The sequence below is a fragment of the Peromyscus maniculatus genome, chromosome 3 (assembly GCF_049852395.1).
Source record: "Peromyscus maniculatus bairdii isolate BWxNUB_F1_BW_parent chromosome 3, HU_Pman_BW_mat_3.1, whole genome shotgun sequence".
NCBI classification, from domain to species: Eukaryota; Metazoa; Chordata; class Mammalia; order Rodentia; family Cricetidae; genus Peromyscus; species Peromyscus maniculatus.
In genome coordinates this window covers 27,482,791-27,500,988 of record NC_134854.1, presented here as the reverse complement: position 1 = coordinate 27,500,988, position 18,198 = coordinate 27,482,791, and the positions used below count along the sequence as shown (strand labels likewise).

The 18,198-nt window shown below is 41.9% G+C and overlaps 1 pseudogene; it reads right to left on the bottom strand.

Annotated features, from left to right (window-relative positions):
- Positions 1 to 597: 597 nt before the first annotated feature.
- LOC102911015 (cytochrome c oxidase subunit 7B, mitochondrial pseudogene) lies at positions 598 to 976 on the bottom strand (annotated as a pseudogene).
- Positions 977 to 18,198: the final 17,222 nt, after the last annotated feature.

Genomic DNA, 18,198 nt, shown 5'->3' with positions numbered 1-18,198 from the left:
AAGTTCAGCTTGCTCTTTGTAAGATAATCTAAAGCACCTTTTCCACCTTCTTCTCTAAGATCCAGCAGCAAAAACACTTCTGATCACAGCTTCTCGAAGTATAATTACTTTGTCAAAGAAAAATATAATTAGAACTGATATTTTAAAATGTACCATAATTATGTTTAAGGATTTGATAATTTGTTCACGTATGAAATGTTCTGTTAATTTAGCAACAAGCAACAGTACTGAAGTCAGGAAATGATCTGACAGTGTTTCTTTTTTTCCTGTTTTAAAAATACCATCTCTTCTCCCCCTTTGTCTATTGAAAGAGAGAGAGAGTCAGTTTCAGCAGTGAATTGAATTAAATGCTTGACACAGCATTATGAGCATCAGGGCCAATTATTTCCTGTGTTCCTCCAATTCTCACTTGTCTGTACCATTGCAACAGCAGACAAATGAACAGGAGCGGCCCTCTGGATTCCACAGCACCCGCAGACTCTTTCTTCCTAACCTCACCAGCATCAGTCTCTTACTCGATCCTTGTACTTCTTCCTTTCCTCCCCTGAAAACACCTACAACCCCATTTCCCTTCTGCTGGTCTCCTTTCAAAAGAACTTTTTTTTTTTAAAAAAGGTTTCAAAGGTACTTTACTTTTTTCCCCAATATGTCATATTTTAATGAGTATGTGATTCTTTGACCTGGCGTCACTTATGAGTTGGTTTTGAAACAATTCCTTGATTATTGCATGGCTCCTGATCTCTCCATTCCTTGGGGGTAGCTCTGCCAACAGGGGACAGGTTCTGGTCCATTCCACTTTGTCTTGCTGTGTATGCCCAGGCAAAAACATAGGCGAGATGTCACCTGCTAACATAGCAGCACTGTCACATTTGTCATGGAAACTGGGTGCTTGTTTCTGGTGCCTCTGCCTTGCCACCACCTGCTGAATACTTCCAACTTAGAGATGGCTGAGTGCGGTTTGGGCCAAGGGCAACATTGTGGAGAAGATGTAACTGTGGTGACCACAGCTGGGTGCAAATTCGCTCCAGTTACCCCCCCACACACACACACACAAAGAGCCCTGAAACACAAATTCTCAAAGGACCTTTCACTTGGTAACAATTTGATAATTTTCCTGTGCCTGGTTTGTTTCTTGCCTTGTTACCTATATGCTGATTTGTATCAGGTGAGCTTTTTGGAATACAATAGTTTTGGGGAATTAAAATGATTAATTTTTTCCATTGTTTAAAATATGAGAGAGACTCAAAACCTCCCCTTTTACAGTTGGTTAGAAAACAAGAATGTGCCGCTGAACAACCAGAGTGCTGATGAGGTAACCAGAGCCCTGGAGGATGTGCTGAGTGGCAGCGCCTGAAGTGTCTCCACAGAGGGCTGTGGGAACCTGGGCTCTTCGGGACTAGATACAATACGGGGAAATGTGCTCCTTTGTTCCTTGTAACACTTACGCTGTAAAAAAGAAAGACGAAAAGCAAATAAACAGTGATGAATTGGTGCTGCTTCCTTGCATCCGAGTTTAGAATTTCCAAAGCCAACAGGAATAGAGGACCTGTCCCTTGCGTTTCTTTTTGCTGTGCTCCTTCTTGTCTGTGTCTTCTTCATTCCTGGTGCCTTGGCACTGGGAGGAGGGGGTGGATCTCACGTGTGCTGTTTGGACCGGTGTGGAGGATGGGTAGAGTGGAAGCCTTGTTGTCATCCTCTGGCCCAGAGTGCGGCCCCCTCAGAAGTCATTTAGCAGTTACTGCTATTGACTTCAGCTTTCCTAAGATGTGAAGAACTGTTGATAGCGTCTTTGCTTGTTGTCAACGATGACCAGTTGTTCCCATGCTAGGTTAATACCACCCAGCACATCGTGAGGCGGAGCACTCTTCTGGGACGGCAGTATTTTCTCCTAGGCTTCAAATTTTGATTAACTGATGTTGACTCTCACTTAAAAGTCACAAATTTCTAGTCAGTTCTTTGTTTTCCTCTTTCCTTCCAACTAATTTCTAATTGGCATAAATTCTGCAATAGTTCTTTCCTAATTTCGCACTTAAAGTGAAAATATGTAAGGGAATTATTTGGACAAAATGCAGTTTTTCTTATTATTAAATTTCATTCTGTGCTCAGGGTGACTAGTTGGGCTTAGACTAGTTGGAAGACCACAGCAACGCCTTTAAAGAATGTAAATGTCAGTCAGTCTCTTAGTCTCTCTAGGCCAGCAGTTCTCAGGGGGGTCACCTAAGGCCACAGGAAAACACAGTTATTTATTTACATTACAATTCATAACAGTAGCAAAATTACAGCTACGAAGTAGCAACAAAATTGATTTTATGGCTGGGGTCACCACAGCATGAGGAACTGTGGAAGGGTCGCAGCACGGGGAAGGTCAAACCGCTGCTCAGCCTTTCTTCCACTCGGACCTGATTCTGGTTGGCGGAAATAAGATGGAGAAGAGAATGACAATCACTTAGACAATTAAAGCAATTGAGCGAAAGAAAGAAATTCAACGCTGGCTTTGGGTTGGAATAAAGTAATGAATTCTCACTTGTGATATACATTGTTTAGTCAAAATTTTTGAATACTTTTTTATTTTTTGAGATTATAACATTATTATACCATTTCACCCTTCATTTCCCTCCCTGGAAAGCGTCTCATGTGCTTCCCTTTGCTCTCTTATGGCCTTTTATTCTTTAATTGTTGAACACACACACACACACACACACACACACACACACACACACACACACACTGCACACATTAATACACCTGCTCAGTTCAGTTTATATAATGTTACTTTTGTATATGTATGCTTTCAAGTCTGACCATTTGGGACAGAGTCTCCGGCTGGCGTGCTCTTCCCGAGAAGACTGTCTCCCCCACTCTCACCCTTCCTTAGCTGCTGTAGTTCTTTGTGGAGGGTTGAGACCTTCGGAGCTTTCTTCTTCTGTGTTAGCATGTCTAGTGGTATAGTCCTAGTTCAGGTCATGTTTATCCAGCCATGTGGTGAGACTTCTTTGTCCTATGCTTTATTTTATCTGAAACATTGGCATTTAATTTAGCTGAGAGAGGGGCTGGGGGAGGAGAGCGAGAGGAGAAAGGCAATGTGGTTCAGGTTGGTCTTGAGCTCTTGGACTTCCTGCTTCTGGAGGACTGGGACTGCAGACACACACCATTACACCTAGCTAGTCATTATCTTGAACTGCTCTTTCTACTAATCTCTTATATGTCCCATACTTCTTCTATCACCTGCTGAATTTTATTTCAACGATGAAGAGTTATAAACACTGGGTGCTGAATTAAAAACTGATCCAAGGTTTCAGTCACTTTTGGTGCTGGAGTGCACCATTTTTGAATTTAGAAATGTTGCAGCACTCATTAAGGATCTGAGAGTTGGAGATACTATTCATTTCTATCAAGTCAAAGAACTCCACTTGAGGGATTAGAATGCTGGGTTAGAGATGAAAGGAAGGCTTTTATTTGAAACATTAGCACAAAGGTGGATGTAACAGTGCTGGTAGATGACTATGACATGGAGGTCACGCTTTTCCTCTGTGGTTTCTCAAATAACAGTTCTCAGGTCACAAAGCACATCATGTTGTGCTTATGAGAGACTAGGTATCCAAGAAATGCTTAGAGAAAGATTGAGGGATGGAGGAAGGTTATGCATATTTATTGCATCAAATGAAACCTGTCTCTGTTTAGATTGTTTTATATGAGAGAGAAACACCATCATTGATAGACATCCTATTTAAGGATAATAATTCTTCCCTAGAAGAACAAGAATTCTAATAGTAGGCTATGGTCTAGTATGGGGACTACAAGGAGTTAATTGTTTAGGAAGGAAAGTTTTTAAAAAAGTTGTTGGAAGTAGTTTGTAGTATGGTCCAATAATTGTTGATTATAAAGGTCTCCAGCTTTTAATTCCTGCCTGTGGTTTTAATTAGTTTTAATGAATGTAAATCATGTGGTCCTCTACTGACCTGCTCAAGTTCATTACTCTCTAGGTTGTCTGAAGCTAGTTGTTTCAGGATTAACTGTCATGCTCAGAAAAAAGAACCCCTGTCACTCATGCAGCTGCATATAAGGGCTGTTTCCTTCAGGGAATGAAATTGAATCCACACAAAATATGCAGCTTCAGCGAGCAGCTTATGTGTTCCTGGGTGACAGGAGGGGAGACTCACAGATGCCCGGAAAAAAACAACAACAAAAAAACAAAAAAAACCAAAAAAACCCAACAACAACAACAAAAACAGGCTACAGATAAAAAGTGAATGCCGGAAATTCCTTTGATCACATTTGCCTTATTAATGTCATATGTCCACATGCACCTACTGATTCTCATTGTGATTGAACTTGACTCTATTTGAAAAACTAGGGGCAAAGTTTAGGGCTTAAGTTCAAGGTAACGTATTGCCCCATGGATTATTGGCCAGATTAACAATACTAAGCTTGTGTTTCCCCCTGTGGAATGAACCTTAGATCCAACTAGAAAGCAGTTGGGTACAGCCTTAATGATCATTATTTATTATAGGGTTATTTTAATTATTACCTAGTAATAATTATTAATAATTTTATTTGATCAATTGTATGTGTTAAAGTCAGGACACAGCATTAAATATTTTTAATACATAGTCTTTATTGTGATAAAATATATACAGAATTTTTTCTTACATAAATAAAATCTCTACAGTTGTTCACACCACAAGATAAGCCATTGGAGAACACCACTATATCTTCTTGACAAGGAAACTTAACATCGATAGAATAGTTTAATCTGCAAATTGTCTTCTTTTGTCGATTGTCAGTATAGTGTCTAATTTGTGTTCATTTTACTAAGCCAGTGTTCACTTATTTGGTTAAGTATTCTGGATATTGACCTGATCATGTGTTTGATGTTTACATGATGATGAAAATATTGGGATGTTTTTGAGTATGATGGACTCTTTCTTGGGGAGCTAAGGTCTTAGAAACTTGACGGCTGCTAAAACCATGCCTAGCCAGTAGCTTTCAGGTTCTTGTGAAATCAAACAATGAAATTCATGGGCCACAGAGGATATGTTTCCGAGAGAAGTTTATTATTATACGTTTGTAGATGGCAGCTTAGCTATGTTGAGTGAGAACAAGAGAATGAGAGAGCAAGAGCTCGAGGGGGAGATCCTGTGAGCAGGAGGCGTTCAGAAACCATTGGCAGCCATTGAGCTGCCAATCTGGGGGTGTTCAATGGACTTCCTGGCAGAAGCTTGGGTGAGATGGGGATACTAACCAGCCCACCCATATGTCCAGTTCCTGCTCTTAGCATTGTTAACCTAAGGCAGAAGAGCTCAATTAGGTTGTAACAAAGAGCAGGGAAGAGAACTTTCCTGGTGTTCCTGGCCTCCAGCAGGAACTGCTTTGAGTTTCTGCCCTACACACCCAGTTTCTATTTCTTGGTCTTATCGCTGTTGGATGAGATTAACATTTATATCAGAAGAAAGCAGATTATGTGGGTAGGTTCCACACACTGAGCTGAAGAACTGAGTAGAACAAAGACGAGCCCTTGACTTCTGTAGGGTAACTCCAATTAAGCCCTTTCATTTGAACACACAAACACACACACACACACACACACACACACACACACACTACATAGGTTTCACATGTGTTTATGTTTCCATATGGATTTTTCAAACATTTTAAGTAACTCCAATTAAGCCCTTTGATTTGAACACACACACACACACACACACACACACACACACACACACGACACATTACATAGGTTTCACATGTGTTTATGTTTCCATATGGATTTTTCAAACATTTTAAGTACTAGTTATCCCTTACCCAAATGCCCATCCACATAAACCACCCTTCCCATGATTCTCCTTTTCCCTTTCACATCACTTTGCTCTTTTATCCTTCTCCCTTAAGATCTTTCTTCTTCCTCTTCATCAATGGTCTCTTTCTAGTTTCCTGGATGCTACAGGTGCTTCAAGTTAAACACAGAAATCTAAAGATTCAATGTTAATATCCACGTATGAGTGAGAACACGTAACGCTTATCTTTCTGGGTCTGGGTTACATCCCTTAGTACGATATTTTCTAGTTCCATCTATTTACCTATGAAGTCACACTTTTCTTTTTCTTTACAGCTGAATAAAACTTCAGTGTGTATAGGTACATTTTCACTACCCATTCATCAGCTGATGGACATCTAGGCTATTTCCAGCATGCAAACCAAGAAAGCATGGTTGGGAAGCTCACAGGCTCTAGAAGTTAATCTACTACTATTAATCTGTCAAATAGACATAGTTTCAAACTGTCTTTTAAATTAGTATCTTTATGCCCATAGACTAGTGCAATGCTCAGTATTCATCAGGGAAGTTTCTTTGCAATGCATGGTGATTACTATAGACATTCACAACTGACCAAAGTGCAGAGAATAAGTCCCAGTGGAGTGCTCAGTTGTGTTTTTATACACTCATCCACCACCAAAAAACAAGAAAAACTAGTGACAGAGTTAAAACTAGAAAAACAATTATATTTACCCTTTCATTACTCATGTGTCCATTACTGTATTCCCTCATTCCTCATCACCTAATAATTACTTTTCTTTATATACTGTACCCACATGCCCACATGCACATTTGTATACACACACACACACACACACACACACACACACACACACACACACACACACGCTATAGGATAGGAGCCACATATGAAGGAGAACATGCAAGTTTTTTCTTTTATGCTTGTCACATTGGCAACTCGACACAAACTACTTATCTGGGAAGAGACAACCTGAATTGAGGAATTGCTTCCATAATATTGGCTTGTAGGCAACTCTATGGAGGCATTTTATTGATCAATGATTACGTGGGAGGGTCCAGCTCACTATGGGTAGTGCCACCTCTGTGTGGTCCTGTGTTGTACAACAAAGCAAGCTGAGAAAGCCATGTAGAGCAAGTCAGTAAATAGCACTCCTCCACGGTGTTTGCTTCAGTTCCTACCTCCAGGGTCCTGCCTTGATTCCTTCCTTGGCTTCCCTTGATGATAGATGATGGTAATTTATAGACCAAATAAACCCTTTCCTCCTCAAGTTGGTTTTGGTTAGCACTTTATCACAACAACAGAAAGCTACCTAGGACAAAAATTCACAGCAGAGAGTGGGATTGTTGTGGTAGTCCTGACCATGTTGGTTTTTGGGGAGGACTGTGGAGATGTTTTTGATTTTTGAACTAGAAACAACCATTAAATGCTCAGAGGTTAATGAGCTGTCGACAGATCTTTGACAATAGAAATGTTGAGAGAAGTTCAGATCAGAACACTTGGTTTGTAAAGTTAAAAAGGAGATCAAACAGGACACCATGGCCATTCACATGAAACTTTTGCTTTATTCAGCCAATTGGTGGTGGTTAGCTGGAGCTGAAGAACTATCTATGAATAATAAGAGATTAGGAAATCTTACAGGAAATATTTCTTCAAAAGCAGCACACAGAAGCTGTGGTCCAGAGGGGGCCAGTACTGTATCTCAAGTTGGGATCTGAGCTTGGTAATGTGTAAGATTCTCTTACATGCTACTGGTTTTGGTGACATGATATTTACAGGATTAAAGGGATCATGGAGAGAAGCCAAGGTTTGGCATCATGAAGCTGGGTCAGAGTCCCTGAAGAGGACCCTTGAGAGGCCGTTGGTAAAAGGGTAGCCTCAGCTGCAGTTGGACAGCATATTAGTTATGTCAGGACTGTGGGATGACCATCAAGGACCTTGGCTGGTGTGGAATGAAGCTGGATTGAGATTATAAGTCAAGCTGTGAATGCTGAATGGCAAGCCAGAGAACAGGAGCCGCACAGCTCTTTGGAACCCAGAAGATCATGAGTGAGTTCCAGATGTCAGACTCTGAGCTATTTCTACTGTCAAAGTTTGATTTTGCTTTGATTTGATATTGTGCTCTGATTCTTCTTTCTCAGAACAAGAAGGTAGATATATTGTTTTTCTTATTTTATAGGAGCCCACAGTTAAGCGAATTTGGATTTTTAAAGAGACTTTTGATTGTTAAAGTATTAACAATTTTAAAGACGTGGAGATTTTTTAAAAAGTTAGTTTGTGCTTTATACTGTGAAATTAGCACAAGATCTTGGAACTAAACAAGAAAGGAAAAGGTTATGGTTTAGCTGTAATGTGCTTGTGTGTCAAGTTGACTAGGGGACTCTGTTCATGTGATATATGCTCTAGTACCTTGGGAAGAGGAAACCTCAATTGAAGAATTTCTTCCATCAAATTGACCTCTGTGCAAATTTCTGGAGCATTTTCTTAATGATTAATATGGGAAGGCCCAGGCCACTGTGAGCAGGACCACTTCTGGGCAGATGGCCCTGTGTTGTATAAGAAAGCAAGCTAAGCAAGTCCTGGGGACCAAGCCAGGGAGCAAAGAGCCTCCATGGTTTCTTTTCAATTCCCTCCTCCAAGTTCTCACTCTGAGTTACTGCCTTGGACTCCTCCCATAGTGGATCATAACCTACAAGTCAAACAAATCCTTTTTCCCTAAGTGGCCTTTGGACAGTATTTTATTACAACAGAAGAGAAATAAACTAAAACAAACTGCCAGCCCCTGCAGGGAGAGTCAGTTCTTTAAGAGTGTGGCTCTTGGTAAGTTGACCATGCTCCAGAGGATGGCCTCACCCCCATGAATTTCTGTAGCCCAAATTGGACTGGGTGGGAGAGCATGAAGTCCTACAGAACCATAGCTGCAGGATTTCCATGACTTGGGGCAACAGAACAATATCAAAGAGGAGTTGAGGGTCCAGTATTGATGGTGTACCAGAAGCCAGGGGCCCTGAACCCGACTAATGACTCATTGCAATGAACATTTGCAAGTAAAGCTGTTTGGACAAAAAATATACTTTGTGACATACCATACCTCTCAAGGTTACTACAGCAAATGAATATGTGATGGAGAGGTGGGAGAGATGGAGAAGGAAAATGTTTTCTCTTTTTTATTTTTTTTGGGGAGTGAGGAGGCAACAAGGGTAGAGGGCAGACATGAGAGGACTGGGAAATGAGTGGGATTGGGATGCATAATGTGAAATTCCCAAGAAATTGATAAAAAGAATTATGTTAATAAAAAAAGAAGACAGGAATTTGGGAGAGAGGTAAGGGCTGAATCTAGGAGGAGTTAAGGGGAAGGAAGGAGTATGGATATGATGAAAACACATTGCATGACACTCTCAAAGAAGCAATAAAAGTATTGTATTAAAACAATCAACTCTTCTAGGGGACTGAGGTTTCTGGCCTTCAGACTGAAAGAACATTACCAAGTCTCAGGCTGTCCAGTTGCTGACAAACCCTGTCGAATTTGGGGCTTGCTGCCTTCAGTTAATTCTGTCCAGGAAGTGATTTATTGTTGGCTCTCTTCAGTTGGAGAAAACTGACTATACATTTTCTTTTATGGTTTGTTTTTCTGTTCCAGGATTCAATCCAGGATTATGCATTCAATTTAGCTTTCATATGCCTATATTCTCCTTTTAGCTGGAATAGCTCCTTAGCTCTTCTCTTTCTTCCATACCATTGACATTTTTTAATATACTAGGATAGTTGATTTTAAGAAGGTATATTTGGGTTCCTCTTATATTTTCTTATGATAATATTCAAGTTTTATGTCTTTGGTGAAATATTATATAAAAATTACATTGTTTTCTACATGAACATGTACCTTGTTGATGACATTTTTATTATTTAAATTTTCTCATACAATACATTTTGATCATTTTCTGTCCCCTCTCCCAAGCCCTCCAGCTCCCCTCACCTCCGTACCCATCCAAAAACATAAAAACAAAAAAACAACAAAACTTAAAAAGGCAAAACACCAAACCACAACCACACCACCATCCAAACAAAGCACACAAAAAATATGGAGTCCATTTTGTGTTTGTCAACTGTTCCTGACCATGAGACCTGCTGGACTAAGGTTGATGTAATTCGGTTTGTCTCATTGGAGAAAGTCCATTTTCCCTTCCCCAGCAGGCATCAACTGCAAATGGCTTCTTGCTGTGGGGTAGGATTTTGTGCCTATACTCCCTTCTCCATGCTGGGATTTTGTCTTGCTTGAGTCTGTACAGGTCTTGTGCATGCTATCATGGTTTCTGGGAGCTGCTGTGTGCAGCTGTTTTGTCTGGAAGAAATATGTTTTCCTTGGATCCATCCACCATCTACAGCTCTTAAAACCTTTCAGCCTACTCTTCCACAGAGATCTTTTCATTTTGAGGGGAGTACTTTGATATAGACATCCTACTTAGGGCTGAGTGCTCCATGGTCTCTTGTGGGTCTATGTGTTAATTATCATCTACTTCAAGAAGAAGATTCTTTGATGAGGGTGGAGTGATGCAGAGAACTGTGGGTATAGCAATACTGATGACTTATTTTGGACCACTTGTTTACAGTAGGAGCAGGCTCCCACTCACTCTGTTAGCCCTAGTTTTTGTCTTTGGGAAGTAATAGTGATTTGAGGGAAGAGACAAAGATACAATGATGCTATATAAATTTTCCCTTTTATAAGGGAAAACATACAGTTTTAAACTTTTTGCCACTAGACCTGATATCCATTGATGATTCTTGCTTGAATAAATTTCACAAGGATGGCTATAAAAAGGTGATTTAAAAAATCTCTTTCTGTGATTATTAGGTGGCATTTTGCTGTAAGAAATCACTCTTTTCCATTTAGTTAGTTGTGAATTTGTTAAAAGGATACAAGAATTCATATTTAAGTCAACAGGCTACCATATATGACCTTCTGTATTTATTGTGATGATAAAAACAGTCTAGATTTAATGAGCAAAAGTCCTTTCAAGACAGCTGCTGGATCTTCTGGTTAGTCTTTTGTAACTTTGGGAGCATTTCTGTTTCTTTTTTCTGATATAAGAAGTTGTATCATATCAATTTAGTATTTTCCATGTTGCAGCCTTGGGATGCAGCAATGTTTCCAGGGAGCCCTATTTCTGCTAGTAGTAACAGTGCTTGAAAACAAAGGTCTGTGTGCTGTTATGTCTTTTGAACATAGTCAGTGGTTAGAATGAGCAAGCAGTGGACAATAACGGGAGCTGCTACTCTCACAGCTGGACAGTATACATTGGAATCAAATTTGCTCATCAATGGCTGAAACTGAGGGGACAGGGTACATTTAATAAAGAAAATTAACAAAATCTTATAGTTGAGCTTTAGTTTAGAAAAGGCTCATTGAAGTCAAGAAAAGGAAACTGCATATAAGCTGTTATTTTCTTTCCAGTGAGTGGTGTTACTTTGTTACAAGAGGCATTCTGGTGCTGTGACTTCTACAAATGAGTGAGAATGTGTAAGCCTTACTTTGTCACCAAAAGACCAAAGAGTGACAGTAACAAAGTAGACTTGACATATATTGTGGATAAATAGTTAAAAATGTATTATTGATGCAATTGAAGAATTTAAGAAGTGGCAATTGTTTCAGCTTGGAGACACCGACAATGCAAAGGTCAGACCCGTGACACCTGCTGAATCCCAAGAAAGTAGCACAGCGCTGCACCATAAAGTGGGAAGAAATTAGGAGGGTTAGCCACCAAAGGATGCAACATGCAAATGAAAAGCTCTGTCTGGAAAAACTAAGAAATAGTCAATTACAGGCTGGAGCTACAGACCTGTGGTGGACTGCTTGCCTAACATGCAATGCTGTGTTCAATTCCCAGTAGAGAGAAAGTCAATTAAAATGTACAAAACCCCATAAATAACAAGTTGCTCAACTAAACTCCAAAACAATGAGTCATAAGAACAGATATGTAAGTTGCCTGTAAACTACTAGGAATGGGTCTTTTCTTTAAGGCTGAGAAAACTTAATTTAGAAAATTTATTACATTAATAAAGATAATAGTATTAATAAGTAATAGTCATATTAATAAAACTTGCCAAACCGTATTGCCTATGATTGTGGGGTATAGGGTGGAGGTAGGTATTGTGGGCAGAGGGTTGGATAATGATGTCACTTATAAAGGTTCAGAATATCCTAAGAAAGGTATTTTAAATTCTGATGCTAAATAGAAAGTAACATTTGGTAAAAGGGTAAAAATACTTTGATACAGTCAAAATCTGAAGAGGACTCATGCTGATTCAGGGAGAGAGAACGAAGACCCTAGATATTGTGGTTAGTTGGAAAAAGAAACTCACTGATTCATTCAGCTGCTTCCTCTTAGCAACTGAAGAGGAGAAAGCCAGTGTTTTGCAGAACAGGTTGAGGGAGGCAAAGTAGAAATCAATAGATACTTGCTGCCTAATGATTTTACTGTAAGTGAAAAAATTGGCAGTTAAATAGTGCATGCAATCTGCTAGAAACTCAGAATAGGACCTGTATGGCTGCACAAAAATGACTGCCAGACTTGAACAGAGAACCATGGACCAGAGCAGATAGTGCAGTACCACTCTTGTGATGGTGACTGAGAGGCCTCATCTGTTCCTTAGTGACTAAGAACTTTCTCTTTTCTATTTGTAGTTCTAGACATTGGATGGCTTATTTAATTCTTCTTATACAAGTTGATTGGAGGCATGTGCAGGGTTTGGTTTATGGGTTTTTCCCTGTAAACTACAACTCACCCATGGGACCTTTCTTGAGGCAGGTGAATTCCCACTGAGTAGCAACTTTATTCAGGTGCAATTTAAAGAATTTTCCCAAGTTCCGGCCCTGAGAAAATTCCTCCCAGAGTCCTGGGGAAGATGCTATGCCAGGCATGGGGTATCTGAGGGAAAGGAATCTTTGTTCACCACACTCTTTTGTCCATTTATTTTATTCCTCTGTGACAAAACTCTATGGCTGGTATTAAATGCAGTGCTTTTACGGTGCAAAGAAAGGTCAGCGGCACCACAAACCCCAGTATCAGAGCGTTATTAGGAGGAAGGGGGCAGAAGAGAGCGTGGCCAGGCCTGGGGCATAGACATGTACAGGAGGTGGGGGAGGAAGGAGCAGAAGAGGAGAGAGGAGTCTGTGTCCGGCTTTTTAAGGATCGCCCTGCACATGTGCAGGTGGGCTGATGGAGCTGCAACCCACATGCGCTGGTTGTGTGACCTTGCTGCATGCATCTGTGCAGTCATGCAGTGCACTGAGGATGTAAGAATTAAGACCCACTGTTTAGCTACTGAACTGCACATACAGCTGGAGTGGCAGAGTTCTAACATTCCAGACTCTTTGCTTATTATAAAAAAGTGGGTGACAGGATAGGGGTGTTGTTTTTCTTGGAAAAACTGCTTCCAGCTGACTTGGGCATTGGTTGACTCTTGGCGGGGTAGGGAAGGGGGCTTCTGAGGTAGACAGGAATCCTGGGATGGTGGGCTGTTGTCTGCTACCTTGGGCTTGTCCATCATCCCTCCCAGCCTGGGACTCTGAAGCAGATCTGACCTGTCCAGATGGATTTAAACTGGTTTTTGGAGCTTGGGAAAAATTTTGAACATATTGAGAAGTAGCCATGTGAAAATTAAAGTCTTGAGCTAGTGACCATTGTAGTGTCTAGTACTCTGCTTATATTGGTTAGTGTGTGTGTGTGTGTGTGTGTGTGTGTGTGTGTGTGTGTGTGTGTGTGAGAGAGAGAGAGAGAGAGAGAGGGGGGGGGGGATTTAGAACATGTTTTTAATTTTTATCTGAGATAAGGTTTATCAGAGACAGATTATATTAAGGCACCTGTTTCCTTTATTAGTTTAGCATCCAGGAGACACAGGTGATCAATTGTTGAGAGCATTTAATAGTAATAGATTGCTATATTAAAGTCTGTTTTTGCAGAGCCCAAAAACAGACTGGGGATGTAAATACCTTTTGATTGTTACTGTTCCTTTACCACCTACGTATATATTTGATGGTCCTTGGACTCCAGCTCTATGGTGATCCTATAACAATTAGCTGAGTAGTTAATTAGAAGAGGGAACCAGGAAGAGAAAAGCTTGTAGGGTGAGACCTCGTTCTTCTGGAATTGGTGACAAGGCAGTGGATCTTGATGTCCTCTGGAACTTGAGAGAGAGCAGGGCCCTGTCTGTGCATGAGGAGGAGAAGCACTGCTGACCGGTCTGGAGTGAGGCACATGGAGGGAGCAAATGAAATGAAAGCTCCTACATTAGTTGGAAAATCTCTTCCCATTAGGTACCCCTAAAAGTACAATTAAGTGGTGGGGTCTGGTGAGGTGGGTAAGGCTGTTCCCCTACCCTGACAACAGGGAAATGAGAAGGAGAGGTGGGACCCCAAAACTCCCTCAGGATTGAGTAAGTGTCTCAGTGTCCTACAGGAAGGAAATGGATCACCCCATGCTGCATCCTGGGTTCCCCATGAGCTCGTGGCCAAGCCTAGGAAGTCTGCTGGAGGTCTTTGTTTGATGTCCCCATGCCATGGGGTGCATGAGGGCAGTCAGTTGACCAGTTATCTCTCTAGGTGGCACTTAGAACAAGGCTCAAGTGATGGCCTGGCAGGGCATGCACTAGCCTGTGTGGCCTTCTAAAACAGGGACCTGAAAGCCCTTATGCAGCCACTTGGATAGCATGTGCCAACATTTGGCAATTCTGGGGCTTTCTCATCTCTCCCGTAATATACTTTAAATGCCACAACTAAAACTTCTGCCTGTGGGGTTAGAAGCCTTGCTTTCCAGATGCTTAAGTTTAGCCTTGATATTGGGAAGCTCTGGGAGAAAGGAGATGGATTTTATTCCATGTCTTGAATTAGTGTTCTTTTTTTTTTTAATAGTTTGATAGTTTGAGGACAGCTTTAGGAAGACCTGCCAGGAGGCAAATTGTAATCTGATCTCTAGCTAGAGAGCCATCCGGATTATTATGATCCCAACGTGGGTCCTGATTGTAAACTTATTTGCATCCTAGCCTGCTTCCAGACCTGTCCATGCTTAGTGGCCTGCCTGGTACTGGAGAACAGAGCAGAGGTCAGATAAACTGAGGTTCTTTGGAGTCAGAGGTTTCTCAGGTTCAGGAATGTAAGTGGGCAGGAGAGAAAGACTCAGAAAGGGAGGATTCAGAGCTTAGGTAAAAGCGTGGGGATAAGGTAACTCTTTTCATTTGCCTGTTCGCTGGCAGAAGTTAGATAATTCCCGTGAAATATTGGGGTTCAATCAGCCGTTATGTGGCCAAATTTACTGGTATCTGGGGATATTTGAGGCATTTCTCAGAGGAGGAGTAGGACCAAGAGGAGGAAGCCTCCATGTCCCATGACTGCAGCAGAGAGAAAAAAAATAAAACACTGAAATAACAAACAGGATCCCAGACTCCCATCTCAAGCATCCCTGAGAACAGGCAATCTGAGGAGCGGCATAAATTAACAGCACAAGTCACCCCACCCATCATCACGGGAGGGGCAAGGGCTGGGGAGCATACATACCAGAAGGCCCCCCCACCTCCCCGGAGTCCAGATAGCATTCAATACTTTGTCAAGAGAGACTGTGTCATGGTACGTAGCCCAAGGATCCCCAGGGTCCAGCGTGATACATATATCTCAGGCTACAGTTGTGGGAATTGGCGAGGGATCAGAAAGGGAAAACTCACCAATCTGATTAGCTGGTGTGTTGTGTGGAGTAGTCCTGGCAATGGGGCAAATAAAAAAAGGGGAGTGGGCAGTCGTAGGTCCAATAAACCTTGGTTGGTACAGGGTCCTGGATGCAGAGTCCCAGATGCAGAGCACTGGGAGAGCCTGTTTCGTCACAGCACCAATTGTTAGTTATTAGCAGCGCTCTTACCCTGTGAGGAAATGTCACGAAACATGACAGAATCCACTAACAAGAGTTTTATTAAGATGAGAGAGACAGACGAGTGCTCAGGCCTGCGCAAGAGACACGTGTGTGGAGAAGAAGAAGGAAGAAGCCAGGAATATGGTGCCCGCTTATAAAGGCTGGGTGGCGCATGCGTACACAGGCCGAAGTGGCTACTCCATGCATGCGCAGATCACATGGTTACGTTGTGAGCTCCTACACAACCATGCAAAGCCACAGGGTCCAGGTCACTCGAGACATCTTGGCCCGGAAATGGCTATTTTGACCCGGAACTGGCTAGGTGGAAGTGTCTAGGTCCGCCGGACATGCACAACCATGGGGATGTGTTGTGGGTCTATCACCAATGTTGGTTTTAAATGTAGGGCTTTTACCGTCAGCTTTTAGGTCAGCGGCATGGCAAAACCCAGTATCAGAGCTTTGTTAGGAGGAAGGGAGGGACAGAAGAGAGCATGGCCAGGCCTGGGGTAGAGACACATGCAGGAGAGAGAGAGTGGTGGGGGAGAGCAGAAGAGGAGGGAGGAGTCTGCGTTTGGCTTTTTTAGGATACCCCTGCATATTCACAGGTGGGTTTCCACAGCTTTGCTATGCATGTGCACAATCACACAGCGCACTGATGGTGTAAGACATAAGACCCCTTACTTGGCTACTGAATTGCTCATGTGTAGTCATATAGCTGGAGTGGCAGAATTCTAACATCTATCTACACAACTTCAGTTCCATCCTGACTCTCAGTTCCTCTCTGTACCTACTTTTTCTGTCCCCTCATAGCCCTAGTAATAACTAAGCCCTTATGCTTTTGATCTCATCTTCGTCCCCTGTTCCTTCGTCCTCCATCTTTTCTTCCTCATCTCCTCTCCTGATCTGATTCACCTACAATTTACAAGAAACTTTTCCTTGCTCCTCATTCCTCAGCCTGAGCCATTCTGCCTTACCATCTACAGAATCTCTGTCTTCCTCTCTTCTCTCTGGCCACATGGTTCTGTCTACCATCTAATGAAAAACTGCCTTGTTCTTTCTCTCCCAGCCATGCATGATTCTCTCCCTGGAATCCTGCCACACCCTTCACTTCACCTGGATATGCAAAAACCTTTGTTCTTAGTCAATAGCTCTGGAATGCCATTAGGCCTGAAGGCAAGGGATGGTCTGAGCTATTCTGTCCCTGCTAGTCCTTCAATGTTTTGTTTAGGGCTGGCCCTAGTTAAAGGAGAAATTTGCAAAAGGCAGATACCCAATTGAAATGCTAAAAGTGGGGGCAGGAGCTCAGAGGCAGAAGGCTCTGCCTATGTGACTTTATCTAAGTACTGGCCTGAGCAGGGTGCTCATAAATACACGTTCTGTGGGAATTATGAGCACAAAAAATTCATAGCAAGGCTCAGCTGAATATTAAAGCTGTATAGCACCAAATATTCCATGATAAACGGCTTCCCATTTGACAGACACTTGGTGGGTCAAAGTATAGCTTTTTATATACAGCTGGACTCCCTACAACATATTCTATGGCTTGCCACAGCCATTGTAGCAGTTCAAGCCCAGAGGCATGCGTTTTGCCATAACAAGGATGATCTGGCATTGATTTGGCTTCATGTTTTGTGTGTAATGCAGTTCAGAGCACAGAGACCTGTTGAAGAGTATGTGCTGGATGCCTTCCGGGTCACACAGACATCTCATTTTTCACTTCCATGAACATATTGGTATTCCTACATTTATATGTTGAGACCCCTGTCCTCACTGTGATGATCAGTGGAGACAGAGCCTTTGGAAGGCAATTACTTGGGTGTAAGAGTAGGATTCAGGGTGAGATTTGTAACTTTATAAGACGAGGAAGAGACATCACTCTGACACTGAGGAAGTGGCTATCTGTATGCCAAGGAGAGAGCTCTCACCAGGGATTCACTTGGCAGTACTTGGAGCTTGGACTTCCTGGTCTCCAGGACCATGGGGAACAAGTGCTTATGGTTTAAGCCCACCCAGTCTATTGTGCTTTGTTGTAGCCTACCAGACTAACACTTCCTATAGATGTTTTCACTACTTATTGAGTTATTGTAAGCTATATCAACAAAATGGGTAGGATATATGTGAAGCTCTTGTTCTGGTGGAATTCTTGCTCTGCCAGCAAAATCATATGGGAAATCAGATCATAATCAGAAAGTGACTGTGTGACCATTGTGTAGCTGGAAAGTTTCTCTTCTGCTCCCACCAAGCCCCACCAGTTCTGGAGCCCACTTATAAAATAAACACACAGACTCTTATATTATTTAAACTGTTTGGCCTCATGGTTCAGGCTTCTAGCTATCTAGTTCTTACATCTTAAATTAACCCATTTCTATAAATCTATACCTTGCCACGTGGCTTGTGGCTTACCAGTATCTTACATGTTGGTACTCATGGCAGTGGCTGGCAGTATCTCCTCACTCAGCCTTCCTGTTGCCAGAATTCCCTTCTCTGCTTGTCCTGCCTATATTTCCTGC